We start from the raw sequence: 24,353 nt of genomic DNA, 5'->3' as shown, positions 1-24,353 counted from the left end.
TTAGACATTTATTTAGACATCCGTGAGAGACTATATGATGATTTCTATGACATCAATGGCAACCAGTAGAAAAGGGGCAACAAGCCCTCTCAGTCTGAGGGAAAGAATGTATAGGTAAGCATGCCCTAATTGTGCCCTTCAGACCAACTTCAGAAAGAAAAATGTGAACATGCATACTGAGTATACACCTACAGAGTAAAGGATCTTCTCAGGGTGATACCACAGGATGAGGTGCACCAAGAACCTGGCTGCTTCACCCCTGGCTGGATACTTTAAGACCAAAACTATTATATAACCTGGTTAAGTGCTTTAACCACTAGACTAGTGTGTCATAGTTGGGAGTCACAGTTGAGTGATGGGAATAATAGTAATAGTATGGGAGTCACATCACACTTTGCAGTGCCCAAACAGATACAGGACAGTCTGAAAAGGTCTAGAAAATCAGGTTATTCTGGGAACTTCTCTTCCTCTCTTTCTCACTAGTATTTTGAGCCACTGGCAGACACAAAGCTGCAGTCTAAAAAGTTGTCCCAGTCAAAAAGCCAAAAAGGTAAAAAAAAAATTAAGAAAAAAGAAAAGTGATTTACACATAATACACTTGGCAGCAGAACCTTAAGAAAAAATACTTTCTGAATCTTTCATTTCCATGACTGACTTTGCCTGCAAACTGTTCCATACTGATGTAGTCAAAGGAGAAGCTGACATCAAACTATTACAGTAATACAAAAGGGAGGAAAGATTGCTAAATTACAGAAAAGACAGAGTCTCAGTAACAGCTTCCGTGGTCCTTAGCCCTGCAGCAGAAGGCAGCAGAAACCAGTATGTAGAAATATTGATGCAGTGAGCAAAAATGTTAATAGGTAAATCAGAACATGGAGCTGACATTGCAGGAGAGGTTTTGGTAGGTGGAATATACATACTCAAGTTAGAACTCAATCAAGATCATGCTGGAACATTTAAATATGATATATTTACATGCATATTTGAAATGTACAAGTAGCCTGTTATAATATGTAAGCATCTTAAAAAAAAATTGAAGACACTACCATTTGCTGTTAAATCTAAACAATAGTTAAGCAAAATCTATGAACAGTTTATCTTGGGGGGTGCATGGAATTTATTCTTCTTCTGGTAATTTGCTTAATAGCATTTTCAGGCATTAGTTGCTGTAGCCTAGTCAGAGCTCCTGATACTCTGGAGACACTCCTGAAAGACAGATTGCAGGCAGGTTTTATGCCAAAAAACCCAAAAGGTTTATATAGGGGAGAAGATAAAGAAAACTGTAGTGTGATAAGGCATCTTAAATAAAAAGAAGCTTCCAGGACACAAAAGTTTTGACATGCTTCTGCCAGCCAGACACTGCTTCTGTGTGTCTTTAAAACCACTGGTTTGGAGAAAAGAGGAACATTTGCTGAAAAGACTTCACCCAACCCCCTCAACTCAGAACCTTTTCAGAATTCAGCCTGCAAGTAGTGCTCAGAATTAGTGAAAACCAGCAATGAAATTAACAGCAAATTGCTTATTTTCTAAGATGTGAGAAGAATCACAGCCTACATTAAGGAAGCTCTTGGTTTGGAGAGTCAAAACCAAGTCCTGTAGTTCATCATGATAAAGAAATTGAAATTATGAATGGTATAAAAGCAGCCAGGCAGTTGTATTTGGGAAGTATTAGGCCGTGTACTGTCACCGTACTGTCCAGTCATTGTAACGTGTCTTTATTCTATTTGCAAGTGAAGGGAAAAAAAGCAAATTCAGGGTAGAGTTAAAAGAGATGTCGTTTCAAGATATACTTGTTATTTGTGTGCACACTTACATGATTAACTGCATTGACCATTTAAATACTCTTAAGGAGAAATGGAGCTAGAAGGAAAAATTAGGAATTACTGCAGTTTTCCACAGTCTCAAGAAAATCTAAACCTGCTGATGCAGATCTTCAGTTCTTTTTTCTCTCTCTCTTTAATTTATACTTTTCCTGACCCAAATGCATTTGCACTGGACTTCAAGATTCAGCACATCTCTCTGCTACTTTTTTTTTTTTTCTGCTAGGAGCCTCCAGAGCCCTTTCTCAGCTTCTTCATTATCAACCACAACAGAAGCCACATGCAAGTTTAGCTTGGTTGCAGATCATTTCACTGTCAAAACCAGCTTTCCTTAACTCTCATTACCACCATCCTCCTGGCACAGCTGCTATTAAGTCCACATCCATTGGATTCAATGTCAGAGAGACTGTTGTCCTGACATCTAACAGGTGGCTCAATGTGACATGTTTTAACGAACCATTGAGTAAAGCTATGTTTTAATTGCAAGTTCGGAGTAGCAGACACTGATTTTTTATTTTCTGTAATGGGTTTATACCCAAAAGAAACTACCCACCAATTTTCACCAAGACTGTAGACACGTAATGGACAAAAGGCATTCATGTTATATAGGTCAGGTCTAAGGCAGCTCATTTATCATATTTTGGGAATTATGACAGTTGAAGGAAATGGAAATATTTGTATCTTTAGTTATTTAGGATGGGATTAGCATTGCATGCTTCTATCAGATCTAATTGGCTAGACTTCTTTTACATGCAACAAACAACAACAAAAATTCCTCTTCTGAAAGTAGATGTCTAAATATGTCAGATGAATTGAGCTCTAAGAATTTCTGGTGCTCTTCATTGCCTAAATATCTAGACATCTAATTTATATGTAAATGTCACCATATTAAACATCTCAGGCTGATCACAAGGAACCTCACCCATATTTAATTCCTCCAGGCACAGATTCAGGACAGTGTCCATTCTAGAAAATCATTTAACTGCACATCAAAAATGTACAGAAGTACTTCAGCATTCTCATCAGATGGACCTTCTGTTATGAAGCTCATATATGCAGGTTTGTTAACCTTACACATCCACAGCTGATACCCTCTAGATCAAATTACTTTTTTTGAAGGAGATGATTGGAGTGGCTCAAAATGAAGCAGGGGAGTGAGTTAGTTGTCAAGTGTCATGGATGGTCAGAAGCACTGACCTGTTGCTACAGGGATGATTGCTATACTAGTTATACAGCACTACATGACCCATAACACAGTAAATAAATACTTTTTGGAAGAAACAATCTTAAGAGAAACTTATTTTTATGTGGTCCTTTGGATTTTAGGCACAGTATTTTTTTATACTGAGCAAATAGAAAACAAAGCTTTCAAGAAAACAGTCAAATTAGAAGAAAAATGAACACAAACAATTCCCCTTGGTTTCACATGTGTAGTACCTTCAGAAATATTGAAGTGATGGTGTATCTCTGATTACATCTACTCCATGGCTTGGGGAGTGCAGTTTATTTGAAGCAACCCATCTCCACTTGCTCACTGCATTGTCCTCTTGATTTTGTTTGTCACCCTCTTTTCATTCTTCTCTGACTAACTGGAAATTGATTTCTTTCTGAGTAATATGGTTATTTCTGTGCTGTTTAGCTAAGTATTTCATTTGATATTTGATTTAAAAAAAAATTCCTTCTGTTGGTTTGTCTTTACTATGTAGTGCTTTAATGATTCTTGGTAGGCTTCCTATGCATTGATTAATTCAAATAAATAAAATGTCAGTATTTATGGTAAGGTGGAATACACATATATATATTTCCAGTATATTAGTAATCTGACTCTTTCATTCTCTTTCTCCCTCTAAATGCAAGTACATTACAAAATTGATTTTCCTCCTTTCTAATGCAGAGTTATTGTGAAACAAAAAAAAATATCCACAATTAATGAGAATCCTGATTATTTCTTACAAGTGAGAAACAGTTTATTTTTTAACATTTGGAAAAGATTTTTTTTTTTTTTTTTAGTTTGTGCAGCATTAATATTTTATCACAAATATCATAGGATAACTGGTTTTGTTACCTGTAATCCAACCAAATAATTATTTGTGACAGTCTGAAAAAATGTTTAAAACCATTATTTAGAGGAAAATATGAGAAAATATTTTCTCATTTCATTTGGGAAAACTCTGGTTTGCTGCTCTGAGTATAAAATATATATATATAATAAAGAGCAGCAAGACACAATGTCTCATCAAATGAAGTGAAAAATCTCATCTGTCTAATCACACACTCATATTTTCATTATACCAAAGTGCATCACTTTATCTGATGTAAGACTGTGGGAAGGGATATAAAGATAGGTGATGAAAAACGAAAGGTTTTTCATTTACCTCCCTTACCAGGCTAGGTTTCAAGATGCCTTCCACCATATGCTATGAGAATGAGAAGACTGCAGAGCCAGCTACAGGAGGGGTAGAAGTGTATATCTTTGTCTCTATGATGGGTTACCTCCTGAGGACACTAAACAACCTACTGCCATCCAGAATAAATTTTCTGGATGTTAGATCATAATCAAGACCAAAGAGGCTTCTCAGCTAGCTTATAAGTAGTTGTCTTTGCAGACCACTACATCAGGACACGATATTTCCTTTACAGGTATTTGCATCATTATTGACAATTCAAACAAATTTGCGACTATTCAGGGACTTCTCTGTTGAGACCTGCCAGCAGCTGTCCTCAGTGTTCCAAAATAACTAGCAATAGTTATTTTGCAAGCAGCGTTATCCTTTTCTGCTGCCTTCACTTAGGGTTCTCTGCTGTAAAATATCCAGGAGCACTTAGTGGTGCTGGTTTGACCTGCCAAGATGCCTTTTTCTTGAGTTAAAATATCTGCTTTAACATATAGTTAGTCAAATAACTACATAAGTCAGAATGGTGGAGAAAAGGTATGGAAAGAAGAGGGTAAGAAAACAGGAACACATGTTTATGAGAAAATCACAGTTAATGAGTGTTTAGAGTCAGAGAGCAGGAGTTCATTGGAAAAAACAACTGTTGTTTTTTTTTTTTGTACCAAAAAAAGAGTCAGTTAGTAGAACTGGTTAGAAAATGAAGCTTCTATTTCACAGGAGTTTTCGCATTTCAAAATGTGCTTGTCTTCAGAATGTGTGAAATGCTGGAATCTCAAATTATTTCCTGTCATAGAAAACCTGAAATATTTTTTATTCAGTAACTTCAAATAATCTCATTACAAATAATTACTTTGATAGAGCCAAAATGTTTTATTTATAAAAAGCATAGTATTATCATCTGAAATAAGTATAACAATATTCAAAACTCCATTTTGGTTTTGATCTATTCAGAATCTTCTTGTGGACAGCAGAAGAAATTTTCCAATGACATAACTCAGAACAGTTGCCTCAGAGCTATTTAGATCATCTGTTAACTGACACTATCTACACAGCAATCGAACAAGGAAAGAGTGCTTCCTAGATAAAATAGCATGCATTCACAACTTCAATTATGAATTGCATGTTTCAGATATCCCTCCATGGCAATACTCACAATCCAGCAGTGCTAGCAATATAAATCACAGGGCATAATGTAATGGAAAGTCAACTTGATAGAAAAACATCCTGCAATTTTAGCAAACAGCATGTGCACAGCTTTGGTTTATGGCATGGAGGTTGTTCGGTAAATGCTGATTAGCTTCTTATAAAAGCTGCAGAAACCTACTGAGTTTGATATGACATTTCTCCATATCCACAAGTGCAAATTCAGAGGAATTTTGAGGCAAGCAATTGCCAACTTCTCATATTATGCAGCGGTACGGACTGGGCCAGCTGACCCTTAGGCTAGAGTGTTTCTTAGGTTTGGCTTAAATAGTAAGTCTCTTTGGGTGGTCCCTAGAGGAGGGCATAGGAAGAGTCTTTCAAAGAACATCATGTCCAAAGTCATACCTGTTTGACAAACAATCCGTATGATTAATCCTGACACATCTTATTTCTCTTTTCTTCCTAAAGTTGTTCTCAAATTCTCACGTTTGGTTACATGCTGAACTTGCCAAGAAAGAAAACATTGTCATTAAAAAATAAAAGAAAAAAAAAAAGAAAAAAAAAGACTGGCTGTTAATGAAAGACAGCAAAAGAACTTTATTTCCATACAGTTAGTGAAATGAGGCTTTAGGGAATGTGGTGCCTGACTGTGTTGCTCTCAGCGTGATATCCTTTACTGGCAGTCAATAAGAAAAATTGGAAGACTATTTTACCAAGTTTCAGTGCAAAGATTTTACCTTCCCAAGGGCCTGTACACTTCCCCTCCCAAGCTGAAATAGCAGATGACAGTGATTTTATAGATGAAACCTGGGCATACAAGGTAACATAGCTTCAGAAAAGAGAGGTCATACAAGCCAGTAGTTAGAGGATTGTCGTACTCTCCTTGAAGTCATGGCTCCAAATTCCTCTAAATAAAAGAGGTACTGAACCTCAGTCTTGCACAATATAGGTAACCACTTTACTAACAGACATCATTACTCATTCTTCTGCCTGTATTTCATAGGTACCCTAGCCTTTTAAATATGTGAGGTATGAAATAGATGGTGTACAGCAGTGAGGTACTTATGGACTGGGACAGGGAAGGAAATTAGTCTTTTTGGGCCACCTTGAATGTCAACAAGTGGGAGCATGATGGGTGGGAAAGGCTTTCAGGATCAGCCAGGTTTTAAACAGAGATCTTAAATAAATAACTGTTGTCTTAGGCACTTAAATATCACCTAACTCCCTTTTTAAATCTTTCTTTACTTCCTCCGCCATTCCTTTATGTTTCCTTGCATCCTTTGTGCTTAAATTTAAGTATCGTTATTCTTTGTAAAAATGACATGTCCAGTTTTGAGGAGACTTGCCTGTCTTCTGTTCATAATATATGTGCTGCTTGGTCACAGTTTAATTTTTTCAATTGCGAAACTGAGATATGGACCAGAGATTGCAAGAACCATTTCTGTATCTATACCACCCTACAAAGTCAAGCAGTCTCAAAAGGTTCTACACTGACCCTCAATATTGTTTTCAGTTTCACTTTTTTTAACACTGACTCTGCCATACTTTTCTGAATAAATTGACCATTGGAAAGAAAAAGGACGAAATAGGAAAAAGCAGCCCAGAAGACCAACCATATCCTGGACTGCATAAAAAGGAGCATGACCAGCAGGTCGAAGGAAATGATCCTGCCCCCGTACTCTGCTTTTGTGAGACCCCACTTGGAGTGCTGTGTGCAGATATGGTGTCGGCCTCAGTGTAAGAAAGACATGTAGCTGTTGGAGCAAGTCCAGAGGAGGGTCACAAGGATAATCAGGGGACTGGAACACCTCCTGTATGAGGCTGAGAAAGTTGGGGCTGTTCAGCCTAGAGAAGAGAAGGCTGCATGGAGACCTTATAGCAGCTTTCCAGTGTCTGAAGGGGGCCTACAAGGATGCTGGAGAGGTACTCTTCATCAGGAACTGTAGCAATAGGACAAGGAGAATGGGTTTAAAGCTAAACTCATAAAGAAGTTCTTTACTGTGAGGGTCGTGAGGCACTGGAACAGGTTACCCAGAGAAGTGGTAAATGCTCCATCCCTGGCAGTGTTCAAGGCCAGGTTGGATGGGGTCTTGGGCAACATGGTTTAGTGTGAGGTGTCCCTGCCCATGGTCATTTCCATGGTCTTAAGGTCATTTCCAACCCAAACAATTCTATGATTCTATGATTCTATGAAAAAGACTTGCTGAAATTCATGGGTGTGCTCATCCTTTCTGAATGCTCATGATAAAATGGGAATATAAAGTTATTCCTGCTGTAGACCCTGCTTGGAATGGTTAACAAGAGTTTATGACTAGCTTCAGTCCTTGGGATATTTAATAAACATTACTGAAAATCTTCATAGCCAAATTTGAGTAAAGTCAGTCCTCAATGGGAACAATCACAATTGTGTATTTAATCTGAATATGTTTCAGGTCACTGCTCAGAGTTGTCCTTTACATGGATACTACTTCCAGTTTCCCTTTCTAGTAGCTACAGATTTTTTTTCCAGTGCCTGGAAACATGGTGTCTTAGGGAGCTTCAAAGTAAATAACCTTTTCTCTTTCAGCTGCTCAACCCAATTTAGTTCCCCAGTCAACTCTACATTTTTTTTAGTATGAATTTTATTACTGGTGCTTTGTCTGAAAAGATTATCTTGCCCCCCAAAAGCTTTCCAGTTCTATTTTGCTTCACTTTTGTTTTCAAACCAGTCATTTGTAGGATGATTTGCATTTTGTAGGTTCTGTCTTGACGCCTCTTTCTGATAGATTTTTCCTCAAGCATGAGAGTTCTCATGGAAATGACACTTGGCTTTATGCACTTTCCATTTCTTATCCCTGACAGTCTGTACAACTCATACAAGCCGGCACGTTCTCGATCTGTGGCGCCCAGCTGAGATTATCATCTTTGTACAACTTGTTAATGTCAGTGGCATTTAGAAGTCTCTGCACTGAGCTATGAAACAATTCAGATGCAGAGAGAATCCCGAAAATAGGCATTTGAAAAGAGTGCCTGCAGACAAAAAATGTTAACCATCCATTATCATGAACCATCCCATTTAAGGAGGAACAAACAGATCTGATGCTCCTGGAATAGGGGAGTAGGGGAGGAGGGGAATTGACCAGCTGTCTTGGGATGGCTGGGTTTGTTACAGTGGCATAATGCTTCCAGCGTGATGTTGGTTCTTAGATGCAGATGCTTTACCTGTGACCACAGAAACCCAGTTTTACCCCTCCCTTCCCATACCCTTTAAAAAATGTATATTCATCATGTTGGTTCTTCAGCTTTCTACTTCCTGCACTTGATGTGATACACTGCCATTTATTCTTTGGCCTTGTTCTATCTTACTGGTACTCTAAAAGCTATCCATTTGTTGTAAAACAGGCTTTAAGGAAAAAGGAGGCTTTGGCTCTGTTCCATTTTACCCCTTTTATGATACTCTAGTGGTGAAAAGGCAGAAGAGGATATGGTTTACCCTTCGTAGTTGGCTCAAGAAAAGGCAATTGAACTTTAATATTTTTTTAATATCTTTTATTCCTTTTTCATCACTTGTATTTAATCACACTGGAGAATCTGCTTTGATTCAGATTTTTGCCTTAAGCCTGGACTGGACATAAAAGCACGAACTGCGCCAAGTTTTGAAGCGCATATAGCAATGTTTGAAACTGGAGGATGATAATTTGACTCCACAGCTACTTTAAACATGTAAGGGGAAATGTATGCTAACGTGTACAAAATATCTTACAATTTTGTAGCTGATTTCTTGTAAGATTAAAGATCTTACTTCAGGTGTTTTATCACCCTAAATAGTGGGTGTGTGATGACTGTAGATGTCTCCCCACCCCAAAGGTATTTTAGGGTGTTTGTTGACCTGAATGTCTCCTCTGGTAGGTATGTAGCTTTAGGGTTATACTCAGCATCATCTGTGATGAAAGACAATATAAAATCAAAATTGGCTTTTTTATACTTACATACTCAGTTTGAATGATAGGCACCTTCTGAAGAATTTTGTTAGAATACTGACTGACTGATATTTTTATTTAAACAATGTTATAAAAATAACATTGATACTGCCTAATATCAGAAAGCCCCAAACAAGCCTTGACATTTCTTGAAGCATAACTGCATTAGGTAATCAAGATTTATCTGACTGCCACTAATTGCCACTAATTGCTAAGCAATGCAGTACCATGCAGAACAAATACAAGCTTTAGTCCTCAAAACAATATACCCATATTAGAGCACTATGGCACTTTAAACAAAAAATCTTCCTTCTTTGCAGGGCTAATTAGTTTAGTTCAGTACTGTGTTCCTATGATCATATTGTTTCATGTCACGGGGTTATCAAGCCTTTTCTTATGTATTGACCTCTATACTGTAAACATAAGCAGTCAATAACTATGCTATTACTTATTAACAAGGTACAGAATACTAATTCCAAGGAGATTTCCTGTCAAGTTCAGCTCTCTTTTTGGGTTCTTTGTCGTTGTAAGCACCTTTCACTTGATCAATTGAGTTTTTACTGCTTAGACTTTGTTTCAGTGGGGTGTTGGAGTATGTTGTGAGCTAAGGTCTCTGCTGCTGGTAAGTCCTGTCCTTTTCACTGCTACCTGTGCAATACTGCTGCTCACCTTATGCCACTGCAGATGCTCACTGTGTCTTCAGTGATCTGACTAATCTAATCAGCCCTCTGAAAACTATCCTGTCATAACACAGCAATTACATCAACAAGTAGTTAGCTTCTGGTGGGTCTCCAAACTGAATCAACCTGACAACTGCCAGCTTTAGTGAAAAGGAGAGAGAAGCAGCATGTAGCTGTTACCAGGGAAGAAGAAGGGTAGAAACAGGTAGGAATGACTTGGAGCATCTCCCCATTTTTTGGGGGGGGGAGCTGTTAGATGAGGCTGGTTGCTTGAGAAGCCATGACCTAAGTGGTAAATTAAGTGAAGCCCAGGCTAAAAACCTCCATAATTGTTCACAAAGCCTACATGTGCAAAAGCCATGGTTCCATGTTACTGTTCTCTTTGTGCTGGGCAGAGGCAAATTCATTTTAGCAAGGTCCAACCAGCCCTCCTGGAAATCGTAGCTCGTGAGTTATAAGTCACCCTGTCCTCTCCCCATATTTTTAAATAAACAGACAAAATTTTCCATACTGTATGAGCAACTGAAAAATAGTAACTGTGAGGGAAATGCTTTCCACCATGGGGAGAAAAGGAAAGGGATGAAATGGACTGAGCGGAAAGTCAGCAGGCCAAGTCTGGAGATACAGCTATGGGTAATTTTTCTAATATAAGAAGCATAGGAGGGTATTTTTGTGATAAGAACTGAATATATGGGGAATTTAACGAAGACTAAAACCAATACAATAAATGATGGCCTTGTAGAAAAAGCAGTATTTTTATCTCTGACTATGAATAACTGTAGTATTTAATGTACATAAATATTTGATGATTAACTTTGGTGAAGAGCTATGCTATCTCTGTTCATATAATAAATTCAAGCTCTGAAGCAATAGCTTGGACAAAACACTAAGGACTCAATTGTGCCTTGAAGGCATGGTGCCACAATGGGGATAATGCAGAAGCACATCACCTCGGCAGGAGCTCCAGGAAGGGTTGTGCCTCAGGCATGCACTCTGCCTCCTGGAGCTCCTGGGGAATGCAGCTAATGCATTCCACTTACACGGGGTGCAGCATGTATGCTACTCCAAATGCAGACAGCTCTCCTGGCCTCAGAAAACCCACCTGGAGCTGAGATCCTTCAGACTCATGAGCCTGCCTCTCTTTCTGTGAAACGACTACACCACCAAAGGCAACAATAGCACTTTTGGAGGATCCACCATGAAGTCAAATGGTTGCACCTCCTCTGTACTCGGTTTACAAGAGTGCTGTTTGTATTAACCCTTTAGCAATTCAGCTGTCAGAGTGTAATGGAGAAATTTCAGTTTACCTTATCTTTTAGGGTGTCTCAAAAGCACATTTGTGTACTACTGGAGTAGCTTCACCACTCTGTCCCTCATGTGACAACTATACTCCCTGGTTAAAGCACAGGTGTTTCTCTGCAGGCAGCCCAAAAGAGAAAATTTTGATGGTATGTCTTAAAATTGCTCTGGTCCACATGATGGTGTCCCAGGACCTCCTCTCAGGTGCAATGTAGAGGCTGATGGAAAAATCACCCACCAAGAAGAATACAAAGACTGTATTGAAGTCTGCATCTCACCAGGAAGCTGGTGAGCAGACAGGTTCATGCTCTTCCCTTCTGCAGGGCTGAACACAGTTTCACCTGAAGTCCCTGGAAACAGCTTGCAATGATTACATACTTGAAATGTTTACATATTTGTTATGCAGAGGTGACTTGAAAAATCTTTTCTTTAAGGGAATAAAAGTTTGTACATGAGGAGGACTTAATCATTTGCATAGGACATTGGTAAATGTGAGAATGGGTATGCTTGATAGATAAAATTAGAACTTATTATTTTCTTGCTGTTTAAAATGTGCCAAGGATGTCAGACACTCCATTTTTTGGTCTGTTCATAGTGTGATTCCTTTTAGTCCTTGTTCTGTGAGCTTTTTATACATGTGAGGCTTGATGCTGCTTCTCTTTTCTGTGGCTGTGAGGGTGATTTGGTTGTTGGAAGGAAAATTTGGTGGGTTACTGTGGTTATAGTGTCCTGCCAGATAACTGCATAGCTCATTTTTAAATCCATTTCCCCCTAAGCTATCTATTCTACAGTTTATTATCCCCACTGTTAGAAAGCGTCTAATGACTAAAACTTGAACCTTATGGTAACAACCTAAACCCACTCCTTTTTCCATTTTCGCTATGGACAAGCAGAATGGATTATTTGTTCTCTTTCAGATCATTTTACTTTTTGTGAAAATACAGAAAATGTCATTCCACTGCTTCTCAGGACTTTTCTAGACTGAGCAACCTGATTATGTCAACTTTTTCTTGCAGTCTGTTTTCTTGCACTCTGATCATCTTTGTGTTTTAAACTCCTTCCAGATGTTGTGCACATTCACTGAAGCTCACTGACCACTGTAATGCAGCTGGAAAGCTACCAATGCTGAATAAAATTAATTGATCTGTATGTATGTAGTGTAGGGCTGTATGTAGACAATCATCACACTTCTCTTTATTATGTTTTTCATCACATCACCATGTCCAGGATTTGGTGGTGTAGATAAGGCTGTAGAATGAATAGCTCTTTTAAGTAGGAGCCCAGTTAACAGAGGAAAGCTTATTGAAAATCTGATGGTGGAATACAACTTCAGGTGTTGTAGGAATCACAGGTTCATCATACTGAGAATGGGGGGGAGTGAGAACAGCAGAGTAGGCATAATGGACTTCAAAAAAGCACTCTTCAGCAGCTAAGGGAACTGGCAAGTAGGGTCCCTTGGGAAGGGTATAAAGGATGAAGGAATTCAGGAGACCTGGCAGTTATTGAAAGAGACTGTAATAAAGGCAAAGGAAAGCATTCAGATGTTAAGGAGAGCTTGGAAACATAGCAAGAGACAATGTGGCTGAATCAGGAACTCTTTAAGGACTAAAGAATTAAAAAAAAAAGCAATATGTTAAAAGTGGAAACAAGGACAGCTGGATAAGGAGGTGTGTAGAGGATAACAGCGCAAGCATATAGGGATGAAGTCAGGAAAGCTACAATGCAAAATGACTTACAACCAGCAAGGGACATCAAAGGCAAACAGAAAAGGCTCTAGAAATACATTAGGGAGGGAATAAAGGGACAGCAAGAAAACGTATCAGTTCAGTACTGAAGAGGGAAGGAAAGTAAATAACAGAAGGCACAGAGAAAGTACAGTATACTGGTTTAGGGTTTTTTTTCCTGCTTCCAAATTAAAAAAAACAAAACTAAATTAAAAGGAGTTAACCTAACATGTCAGCAGAGCCTGATAAAATACAACCTCAAATTCATGGGGTGTTAGCTGAAGCAGCTGCTGAGCTATCACTTTTGGGAGTTAATGGAAGCTAAGTGAGATTGGAAGAAGGGCACTTGGACTATGTCTAAATCAGCAAGCAGTGCAGCACAGTAGAGGCAGAGTTGGTGTGGGAGACCCTACGTCCACACAATAACTTTCTTCAAGCTGACTTTCTCTGGTCACATGCTATGCGTGTGGTGGACTTTGGGTGGGTGTTTTCCAGTTTAGTTTAATCCAGAAAGAACTCAGGAAACTCAATGTGAACTAAAAGCATGAGGACCATCAGAAGATTTACTTCAGAAGCATACCTTTGATTTGAACTGAAATGGTGATGTAACAGAGGTGTACTCATTAAGTTTAGGTGAACTAAACTGGGGGAAAAATGAGGGAAATACAGACAAACCTGCCTGTTTTCAACAACAAGCCATTCTAACCTCATTTTTAATAAATAAAAAAAAAAAAGAAAGAAAACAACCCCTGTGTCTGATGTAATGGTAAGTCCTAAGTATGTGACATAATTTAACTTTGGATCAGTCCAAACATTCTTACACAGGACTTTCAAGAGCAAATTGGAGGAACAGTTAAATGAAATCACTGTTGCACTTGTATGTGAGAGGTGGAAAACTTTGCTCAAAATAATTATGACCTGCATTGTGAGGAGAACATTTCAAAAGAGATCCTGCAGACATCTGTACTGAACAGGATTTGGATTAATGACTTGGATGGTGGCAGAGAAACTACATTTGTACATTTTGGTCATGACACTAAACTTAGGACTTTTATAAGGGAGAAGGGAGACAGGATCTAATTGTGTTAGATCAGAATTCAAAATGTTCTTTCTATATTAAAAATATATTTGGCCCCAAATCAACACAATGGAGTCGAGTAAGAATATCCAAGAAGAAAGCTTAAGAGCATAAAACCAGCATGGGAAATACCTAGTCAGACAGCAGCACTTCAGAAATGAGCAGGAGTGGCAATCAACTCTGGTGAAAAAAAAGCAAATGTAATTCTCAGATGTGTTGAGTGTCATATGTAAGATACAGAGTTGACTATTTGGCACTGCAGGTGAAGCCTCGGGAAGTCTGTGCTTGGTTTAGGGCTCAACACTGAAAGATGTTGACAGAATGCAAGAGTCTGCTGAGCAGAAGTACGATATGACACTTAGGAAACTTAAGGTCTAAAGGAAGGCTGAATAAATCAATAATGTTTAGGTGAAAAAGAAAGAGAAGTACATGAAAACCTGGATGTTTCTCAAGTTCAAGTTGCCTTTTCATTGAGGTCTAACCAGAAAAAACACGGAACAGTGGGAGTAAATGGGAATGCCTCTTTTTTGCCAGATAATGGGTGCTACCAAACCAACAGTTGCAGCTTGAATCAAGCTAAAGATATTTTGGTAAGGAAACTAAACAGGAAAACCAAGTTTATTCTAGCAACACAAAAGGTTACAAAAGTACGAAGTTAGAATTATCTGTCAGCCTTACATGGATGCCTTGGAATACTCTCAAACATCTTAAACAGGCACACAGAGTAGGCAGTCTACATACAGCCAGTCACTATTTTTAGGACAACATTTTTTCCTGCTACTGTACAACATCCTCTTCAAATACCTCAGAAGGAAAATCCCTGCTCCAAAGCATTTGCAGTTCAAATAGAGGTAAAGAAAAACTAAAGCAACAGGTAACCTGGACATAATTGTGCACACAAGCCACATAATTCACTTTGGATTTTGGTTTTCTATTTCAGATTGCTTTCCTCAAGGAATCAGTAGGATGAACAACATGTCCTCCATGCTAAGTTTTATTGCTTAATAACATTTTATTTATCCTTTATATATTGAGGACACTCAGTGCCCATGTCTGTTTCTGTGTATATTTGAAGACCATACCTAATTTTCCATATATTTTTAGTGCCATAAATTTTGAAGGTAAAACTATTCAGGGTAACCTCCAGAGAGTGAAACCATGTCTTTAACACATTTCAAAAATTACTCTATGCTTTTATTTTGCGAGGCCTCTTGAGCAGGGTACTTATTCTGCTGCTTGTTCTGACTTTCCCTTCCCCTTTGTTTCCTTGCCAATTTGGCTTGGATCTTGTGTACCGATTTACCTGCGTGGGTTGCACTTTGCTCTATGGTTTTCCCCTTTGGAGCTATTGCTGCTATTCACAGCAGTGAATTCGCCCTGTTGTAAGCAGCTCATACTTTCCACTAAGCCTTACCACCTACATGCGTCTTCCAGCCAGGGTCCCCTTCAGCTCCTAGAGCCAGGAGATATAAGGAGGCAGAGAGTGGTAGCCAGAAATGGAGAGACAAATGGCTTCATTGCTCTCACTCTGAACACTAGAGTGAAGGGAGCAGGTTGCTTTGATTATTTTTATTTTCAGTCAGGTCCATTAGGAGACACATCCACAACAGTGAAGAGAGTTACTTATAAACCCTGAGCCAAGCTGTTTCTACACCTCAAGTGGTACTACTGCACCTACAGCTCTGTGCCAATAGTCACCCTAAATATGGTCCCTCACTGTTATGTGAGATATTTACCCATTTGTGCCCCCTATGTCGAAAATCCATTCCAAACACAACTGAAAAAAAAAAGAAAGAAAAAAAAGGTACAATCCACTTGGTTCACTAAGGGCACATTTTTATGGCCATGAGGCATTTGGCACAGAGCACTGCAAGAATGAAAGATTTAATGTGAGAGAACGTGAAAAAAATGAAGAAATGTTGACGTAGCAGGCAACATGAAGTTTATTGAGGTTAAATATGGTATATATCCTTATATGTGATACACTAACAAATGGACAAGGCAGAAGAGGGTTTCAGAAAAGGAAATTCATGACCAAATGGAGGGAAATAGTTGTGTGTCAATATGTATATATACCAAAGCTGTACAAAAATAAACAAAATTCTGTGAAACTGCATTATTGTTTTTTAAAAACCAGAATGTAAGAGGAAGCAGTGAGACATATTGGATCTGATTATCAAGCATATTACTAAAATGGTTGTAAGACTTTATTCATAAATGTCATTTTAAGATGATTTCAGATGAGTATAAATGTCTGTGAAATTGCTGTTTTCACTTAGTCTCTTTTAGTACTAATAAAACAGAATATTAACATAAGAAAAATGTGATACTTCTCAGAGTAGTAACAGAATTTTGGTAATGTACCAACTTTTCAGTAAATTATATAGATAATTAAAAGTCTAGTGTTGCTTACCTTAATGTACTTCTACATATTTTATGTAAAGTTTTACCAAGAAATCTTCTTCACATGAAGGAGAAAAAAAGTCTTGCTCTCCAAACTGAAACCCACTAGTGTAATTTCCTCAATGAAATATATCAATCCTGAAAGTCAGCTTCCACTAATGTGCTCACTGCAACATTATTGGTGGTAATATACTTAATTAGTGAATTTTATATAAGATTTATTTTATTCACAGTAGCTTGGTCTGATAAAATCCTTCATTCCAATTCATTTAATAGGTAGACTATAGAAACTACATGAATATTACATCCATGGGCAAAGAGATTACCTCACAGTTAACGATTCCCTTGGGTTGTCCTTTTCTGACAAAGGCTCAGAGCCAAAAATTTCTATTTTTTTTCCTTCCCTCTGTAATAAACATTGCTATGTAAGAAATGAAGTGCTGTGTTCTTTTTGTAACATTTGGATTCTGAACGAATGAAAACTGACAAAATTAAACTAATCTCTGAAACAAATATGTTTGTATTGACAAAAATCTGGTTTAGAGTACAAAAAAAACCCTCAAACTTAAACAAACCCAAACGAAAGGACTCCAAAGGCTGTTGATATGTCTGCTAAATGACTCATAAAACATATAGAATTGATTAGGGTCAGAGAAAAAATTAAGCTTCTTAAAGCATGCTGCAAGGAAAGTTTTTTTAAGTGAAACAGTGGTGTCTTTTGGTGCATTGCTTGTGCACATGAAAGGCTTGACAGCTTAAAGAAAATGTCTAACCTTTAATAAGAAACAAGAAATCCTGGCCTCAAAGTCAAACTATTTTGTTTTTGTCCTGACAAGAAGCATGTTTTAAAAATGTTTAACATTCAGGCTCTTTGAATTTCTTTTCCTTGCTCTCCAGTTCCTGGATCTGCCAGAAGTATGTTTTTATTCTCCTTGGCTGGGCTTATCCTTATAAATCCAACAGGGCCAAGGCTCAGACTACAGAGCAGTACTGATTAGTCCCTATCAGTCATGGTTGCAGACTTGGTGTGGATGTGGCCTGCGCTGACCTTACCATCTTTGACAATGCCTGGGCAAGGTTTGGGTCATGAGCCTGTCCCTGGCATGGTACCCTGGCTGGATGTCTGGATGCAAGCTATGCCATACCAAGGCCAGAGAATGGGTTTGCCTTGGTTTTAGTTAATTTTACACATAGTTTCTGAATGACATTTGCTTCCAACTCACTGGAAAGGACACTAAAAGGAACTTAAACATTTTCTACAGAAAAAAAACCAACATTATCTCTTTTTAACTATTATTTCCTTATGTTTCTTATTTTAGCTCATTGAATCATACTAAAAATACCTATTGCTTTACAATAGACATAATAAGTGGCTTTTGCAATTGATTAAGTACCTCAGCTTCCCTCGTGTTAATCAATTGCGGCATATGGTCATTGCTTCATATACTGCTCCAGTGGAGTAGGTCATTTACTATAGAAAAACTTCAACCCAACTGTGTCTGCTGTTTTGGTTCTAGGCATCAACTTCTTTTGTGGTTGTATTTTCCAAGACTGTGGAACAAGAATTATAACATGTTTTGTGATCATGGGAATACAGAAAATAGGAGTAAAATGAATAGTGACCTACTTTTATGAAAATAATTGGAGCATATCACACATGTTTGTAACATAGAAAGCATATTAATATTTATGAGGAAGTACCTTTACTTTTGAGATAAATTTAAAAAAATATTTTAATATTTTGTCTTTTCATGTAAAACTGAATAACCTAAATTCTAATTAATCAAATTCTAGTTAAAAAGTTGCTTCAGATTAACTGTAATATGCTTAACTGAGAGGAATAGTTTCATCTAATTTCTTCCATGTTATCTTGATGAAAAATGAAATAATAAAGAAACCTGAAACTATCAAAAGATATTTTCCATAATTTTTCAATTTAATGTCTTTAAAACCTTTAAAGTAGTGATGATTTGAGTTCCATAGTCAAAACATTTCTTTTGTAAAGAAGCATGAATCAAAATATAATTTTTAAGTTTAACCATGTTTATATGCATGAGTGATTATTGTATAAAGAGATTAATAATAAATCACAGAGAGATTTATAAATAAGTTATCCATGGGAAACTGAGCTAGTGCTGCCAATTTATTCCTTTACTTTGTACATATTGGATTGTCATTAAACTATTTAGTTGTAAGCTATCTAGTGTTTAATTCCATATATCACCATTTAACAAATTTAGGTAATAGATGTGGTGAGCTGCATAACTACTACTCACTGACCTGCATGGCAATAGCTTTAGTTAGGATACCCACTGGAGCTATCCACCCAAGCAGAGATGTATACATATGGATATACATATATATGTGTGTGTGTGTAATCTGTGTGCTTACTGTCAATCAGATTCTTGCTTTGCTTTCAGCTGAAGTTGCATGAAACCTCAAGTCAGTAGCTACACACTGTTTAGTACTAGTTTGTCAGCTACTATTGACAACTTCATTAGATTTCTGCACTGAAAAGAATAACATTTTTTCACAATGAATTGAATATGAGGTGCCATGATTTTGAGGAAGGATATGATGGGAATTACTAGGGCTGTCAGATGTGGCTAAAGACATTATCTGTCAGCATTAGGTCTAAATCCATATATTTCTACCTGTTTCTATGAGTGTTTGTTGACCATATGCTCACCTTGCTCATTTCATTGAAGGCATATGTTATTGGGAAAGTTTAAAACCAGCAAAAAATAAAACAAAGAAATAGAATGTGATGTAAATCATACCACACAGCTGTTTTATGGTCCTATCAGTTTGAGAAAAGAGTAAAGACAGGAAGGCTTTTTGAATCTAATCTTACATTGTCCATCTGTTGTAGCATATGACGAGAAGTCAAGCTTCTGAACTTTTAGGACCCATTATGGATCCTTGGTGTGGATCTGGTTTTCATCATACAGCCAGTGTTGATAGTTCCACTGATTGCACTGATTGACTGTTGTGTCATACTATCCTTGGCCTTTTTGACTCCCTCACTTCGGGGGATATCAACACTAGTAATCATCAGGCAGACCTCAATTGATTATCTTCAGAATTTTCTCTGGCTATTGACCATAATGGAAAAAAATTGTGCCTCTGAATTATTCAGAATGAAAACATACACAGAAGAAATCAATAAGACATATCTGATATTAAAGACAAATTAAAGCAGGCAGTATAACGTGTCTTGGGGCACCTGCTACATTCAAAGAAGAAAGCACTTTAGAGGTAAACTATTTTCTTTCTTTCCTTTCATTCTTTTGTATTATATTTTAGCTGTCAAAATTAACATCTTTATGAATTAGGACATTAAAGGTTTCTTTTCACCTTGTTCTTTGTAAACGTTAGAATTTAACTTCAGACTCTAGCACAATAATTCCTTCTTTGTATCCCCACAGTCTTTTTAACTTAAATGTTACATGCCATGCTGGAGGGATAAAATTATAGAAAAATGTTCAGGTCAGAAAAATCACATTAACAAATATCTAGAGCTAGGCACTAAGCCTCTGAAGACTTTGAAAGTGTTAGAGATTAAACTAGTGAGGAAAAATGTGTCTCCCTCAGAAATACGTTAGCAGTGGGAAAATGTCTTCTATATGAACCACAGATGTGATTTTTCAAGATCCGTGAAGGAGGGATGGCTTGGGTTTTTTTTGGTCAGTGTTACTGAAGAGTCATGTTAGTTTTACTCTGAGTTTCTGATTCAAGACAGACTACATGGAGAATGGTGGTTAAGTGGGTGTCGTGTAGTAACCCTGGTTTTCCACTGGTAAGATTCGAGACTTGGTGTCCTTAGAATATTCTCTGATTGCAAATCTGCTATGAGTGTGGTAAATTTATCATCAAGGACTTCAGAAAGATGTGCCATGCCTGTGGTTTGAAACAATCAAGAGAACACAACACAACACTTGTGGCAATGGGCAGCATTGAATCTCAAGCTGAACCTTTTCAGCACTCACTTGGAAATCGGTAGTGTGAGCTGATTCCTTGCTCCCTCACCTCATGGAATAACACCTTTTTTTTTTTTTTCCAATATTATTCCACTGTCTTTTTCATAGTGTATTTTCATTTACATGGGATTGAGAGGCACAAAAAAATAAAAACAAAATATACAAAGGAATGTAAGCAATATAAAAATGTCTTCTGATGAATCAGACCCCTTTCCTCAAAGTATGAAAGAAGGGTAACTGCTGATGTAATAATTAATGCTTACAGGAAAGAGAGTCATAACCAGGATGATACACCAACCCCAGAAATAAAAACATTGATGGCTGAGTGGTCTTCTGAAGAACTTGCACAAATGAAATTTGTTTCCACTCTTCACTGAAATTCATATGGGCTGTTGAATGCTATAAAACTAAATGGGTTTTTATTCAGGCTTTTGGGGGATGGCTTAAAATATAAAAGGGCCTGAAGACTGTGTGCAAAAGGAGAAACCTGAATGATTTCTGCTATTAGTTTGTCTTTTACTGGGAAATGTGAATAAGCTTAAGCTGTTAATACCAGCACATTTTTACTGCAAGAGGTAGGATTTTAAAAATATAAATTATTGAGAGATTCAAATAAAATATTTAAAGCTACTTAATGTGTTAGGTGCCCAAGTTCTCTTGATCTCAATGGAAAAGAGGCACCTAAGCTGCTTAGCTGCTTAGAAAAATCATTCTGGAATCCCATCCTCCCATGTAAACACGTAAATACACATAAAAGTCTGGCTAGAAATGCACAATGAGCAGTGGGGGACTGTACACCATGGCTGGGAATTTTTTTGTTTAATTTTACACACTAGTCATAAATTTAGGACAGTTTTAAAGACAGAAGTCTTTAGTGCCATCAGAAATGTTAAAGGATATGCGTGTCAGCTCCATAGGATTGCCAGATGTGATATAGGACCTGAAGAAAAATTATGCCTTCCTGGAACTGCAGGTTGAGAGCAGAAGAGAGAGTCCTGGTTATTTCAAATAGTACCAGATGTGAATGTTCAGGTAACAGACTCCCATGCTAAGGTGTCTAGCTTAACTTAATCCATATGGCTGTGCTCACATTTCCAGATCAGAGAACATTTCTGAGGCCCTGATTCTGTCAAGGTTTAAGAAGGAAACCTCTGACCATTAGTTGAACTGGAACTGTGGAGAACCACCACAAGAAAGACTGAGCATGGCCCAGGGCATTCACCTAAATCTCTTCACTGGCAGGACCCGAGACAGTCAGCTGAGATTGGTAGATGAGAAACATGAGAAATGTATATGCCTTGTAAAGACAGAGTGGGTTTCAAACTTAAGTTGCAAAGGTTCAATTTTGCATAATTTGGTGCATATGAAACCACCAATTGTAATAGTGGCTGATGTTGAACCATATTTAAACTGATGTTTCCTGCTTGGGTAGAAAATGGTACTCCATATCAGCAAAGCGTGGCTGCCAGTTCTCTCTTCATGTTGCTTGAAGCTGCCTTTTTTGCTTATTTCTTTGTCAGAAATGTAATCATGTGTTATAATATCCTATGGCATCCCTGTGACAAACTGCTTCTAAAATCTATGTTAATGTTTAATGTACACACAAAAAAAGTGTCTCTGTTTTCAACTTTACCCATAATTTTTAATGCTGTTTTTCAATCCTGCTTAAACTTTTTCCTCCTGAAATGAGGCAGAAATTTCACATCATACTGACTTGACCCAGTGGCAGGGGATTACTAAAATTCTTATTGCTGTAAATGAGAATTCTGACTATTGAACCAAGGAAAATATGGTCAGTTTTACAGAGGCTATTAAAGAAGTGGGAACTGCTTTGCAAAACTTCTTTTGAAAAGATTTAATGCAATTTCACACAATAGAAATCTGTTTTTTTTCTGTTAAATTCTACTGAAGTCTTTATGTTGGTCAACTGGATCCACATTAGCACAGTGAGGATAGATCTTTAGCAAAGATGAAGCTCTAGGTATTGTCCCAGTGATTACTGCCACATTACTAACTGCGGGAACACCAGTTCCAACATTTAGCTTATGGGACTGGTATGAAGGACTTTTGCATCACAAACCCAGTGCACACATGTGCGCAAAATGTGCCTGCATTCTCTGTATCAAACCTTGCTATAGCATACAATGCAACTTAATATTTCTTCTTTGTGCAGATGTAGAGTTTTTGTCTCAGTATATGATTCTTAGGAGATGTTCCTCTGTGAACAGTAAGACATGAATAAAGCTACAGCAATATTTATAGAAAATTGCAAACATTGGAAAAATTATTTGAATGTGAAAGAATGCAAAAAAGTAGTAACTATGTAGTGAAATATGTAGGCATGGCCCTGAGTAAAGAAGCGAAGGGACTAGATGCTTGGGTACTCGCAATTCCATTTGCACTGTTGTCAGAGCACAGAGGTGTTGAAGAGGTGCTCTTTGATCTATGGCAGAAGGACATGAAAACAAAATGAGAACAGGTCAAAGCAGAAAGAGAATATGGAAGGAGCAATCTCAGCAATTTTGAAATGCTTCCTATGCTGTCAAATAAGTGAGTGCCATCTCAGTTTGCTCCTGACATTTCTTACAGAGTGACCAATTAGGCCTTGATGAAACAAACCCTAGAAGTCATACTGGAGATGGCTAACTTTGGCTGACAATACAGAAAAGACTATATGCAGATTTGGTTCCTTCTGTCCTACACAGTCCTCCAACACCATGCAAGGTGCTCTGCACCCTCAGGTAACAAAAGCCCTATCTGAAGTATGTGACAGATACTTCCACATTATGCTATGAAAACATCACCTTGCTGGGCTGAAACATACTGTTTTGGACAGTCTGAGATAAAAAAAAAAACAAAACCAACAACCCCAAAGCATAATTATTATGCTCAAGGGTCACAAAGGCAGCACACGGAGCCCAGGCAGCTGCAGGACCTAATATCTTGCACTGTGAAGGTGGGCAGTTGGCCTTATTCCTTAGAAGAATGAATGCAAGCCAGTCTATATATATAGCCTAAGGGATGATATGATTCCTAGGAGCAGCTATACTGAGCAATGTATGTGTAACATATGTTGTCTATATTTGTACAGAAGAGGTGGGAAGAACCACTCAAGTCTTGATAATACTGTATATACAGCACATCTATCTCATACTTGAATCTCAACAAGTTTCATATACTCCTCAATCTGTTTTGCCTATATTATCTGGCCAATATATATGTTTATGGCATTTAAATCCCATGGGAAAAGCCTGGATCCTCATATCCTATTTCCCAATTAAGGATTACCTTATACACTGTAAAAAGAGTTAACACCTATCCTGTTTCCTTCAGAATGAAAAAAACCTAACTCTAACTAGTAACCTATATTTGGAGATGGCTTCAGAATTATAGATAACATATGGATATAATCATAGAATCATAGAACTGTTTAAGTTGGAAAAGACCTTTAAGGTCATCAAATCCATCCTGATACATGTTTTCGTTCTAGTCTGAATATATGCACTTAACATATAAGCTTAAAGTCATCTCCTTCTCTATGGCATTTCTTACACAATGACTTAGGTAGCCTGTTGCTCATGTGCACATGGCACATGTTTTTAAGTACCATACTGTTTCTTTCCATATGCTGAATAAGCAATAAGACTGAGGGAAGTTACAACTGCAATGCTGATGTTGTAGTCCATTTGTGATTTTAGCCTTTAAGTTTGCTATGAAACTATTTTGAATAACGTGAGGCTCATAAATTTTAGATTGCAAAAGTAGATTAGATGATAGGCTTAGTCTCCATTTTTGTGGCATATCTGAGTTTGAGAAAACAAAATAAAAATTGTGCTGAGAAGTGTTAGATGAAGAACAGCATTCACCCTGTAGA

At 37.6% G+C, this 24,353-nt stretch overlaps 1 long non-coding RNA gene across 1 annotated transcript in view; it reads right to left on the bottom strand.

Moving 5' to 3' along the window:
- The window catches only part of LOC134173179 (uncharacterized), a 190,594-nt gene that overhangs the window by 21,592 nt on the left and 144,649 nt on the right, over positions 1-24,353 (bottom strand). The gene's annotated exons all lie outside the window — the stretch shown is intronic.

The sequence above is a fragment of the Pezoporus occidentalis genome, unplaced genomic scaffold (assembly GCF_034315485.1).
Source record: "Pezoporus occidentalis ecotype Australia unplaced genomic scaffold, CSIRO_AGI_Poc_V1 ctg5, whole genome shotgun sequence".
Lineage (NCBI taxonomy): Eukaryota > Metazoa > Chordata > Aves > Psittaciformes > Psittacidae > Pezoporus > Pezoporus occidentalis.
This window is presented reverse-complemented; position numbering and strand designations above follow the sequence as displayed.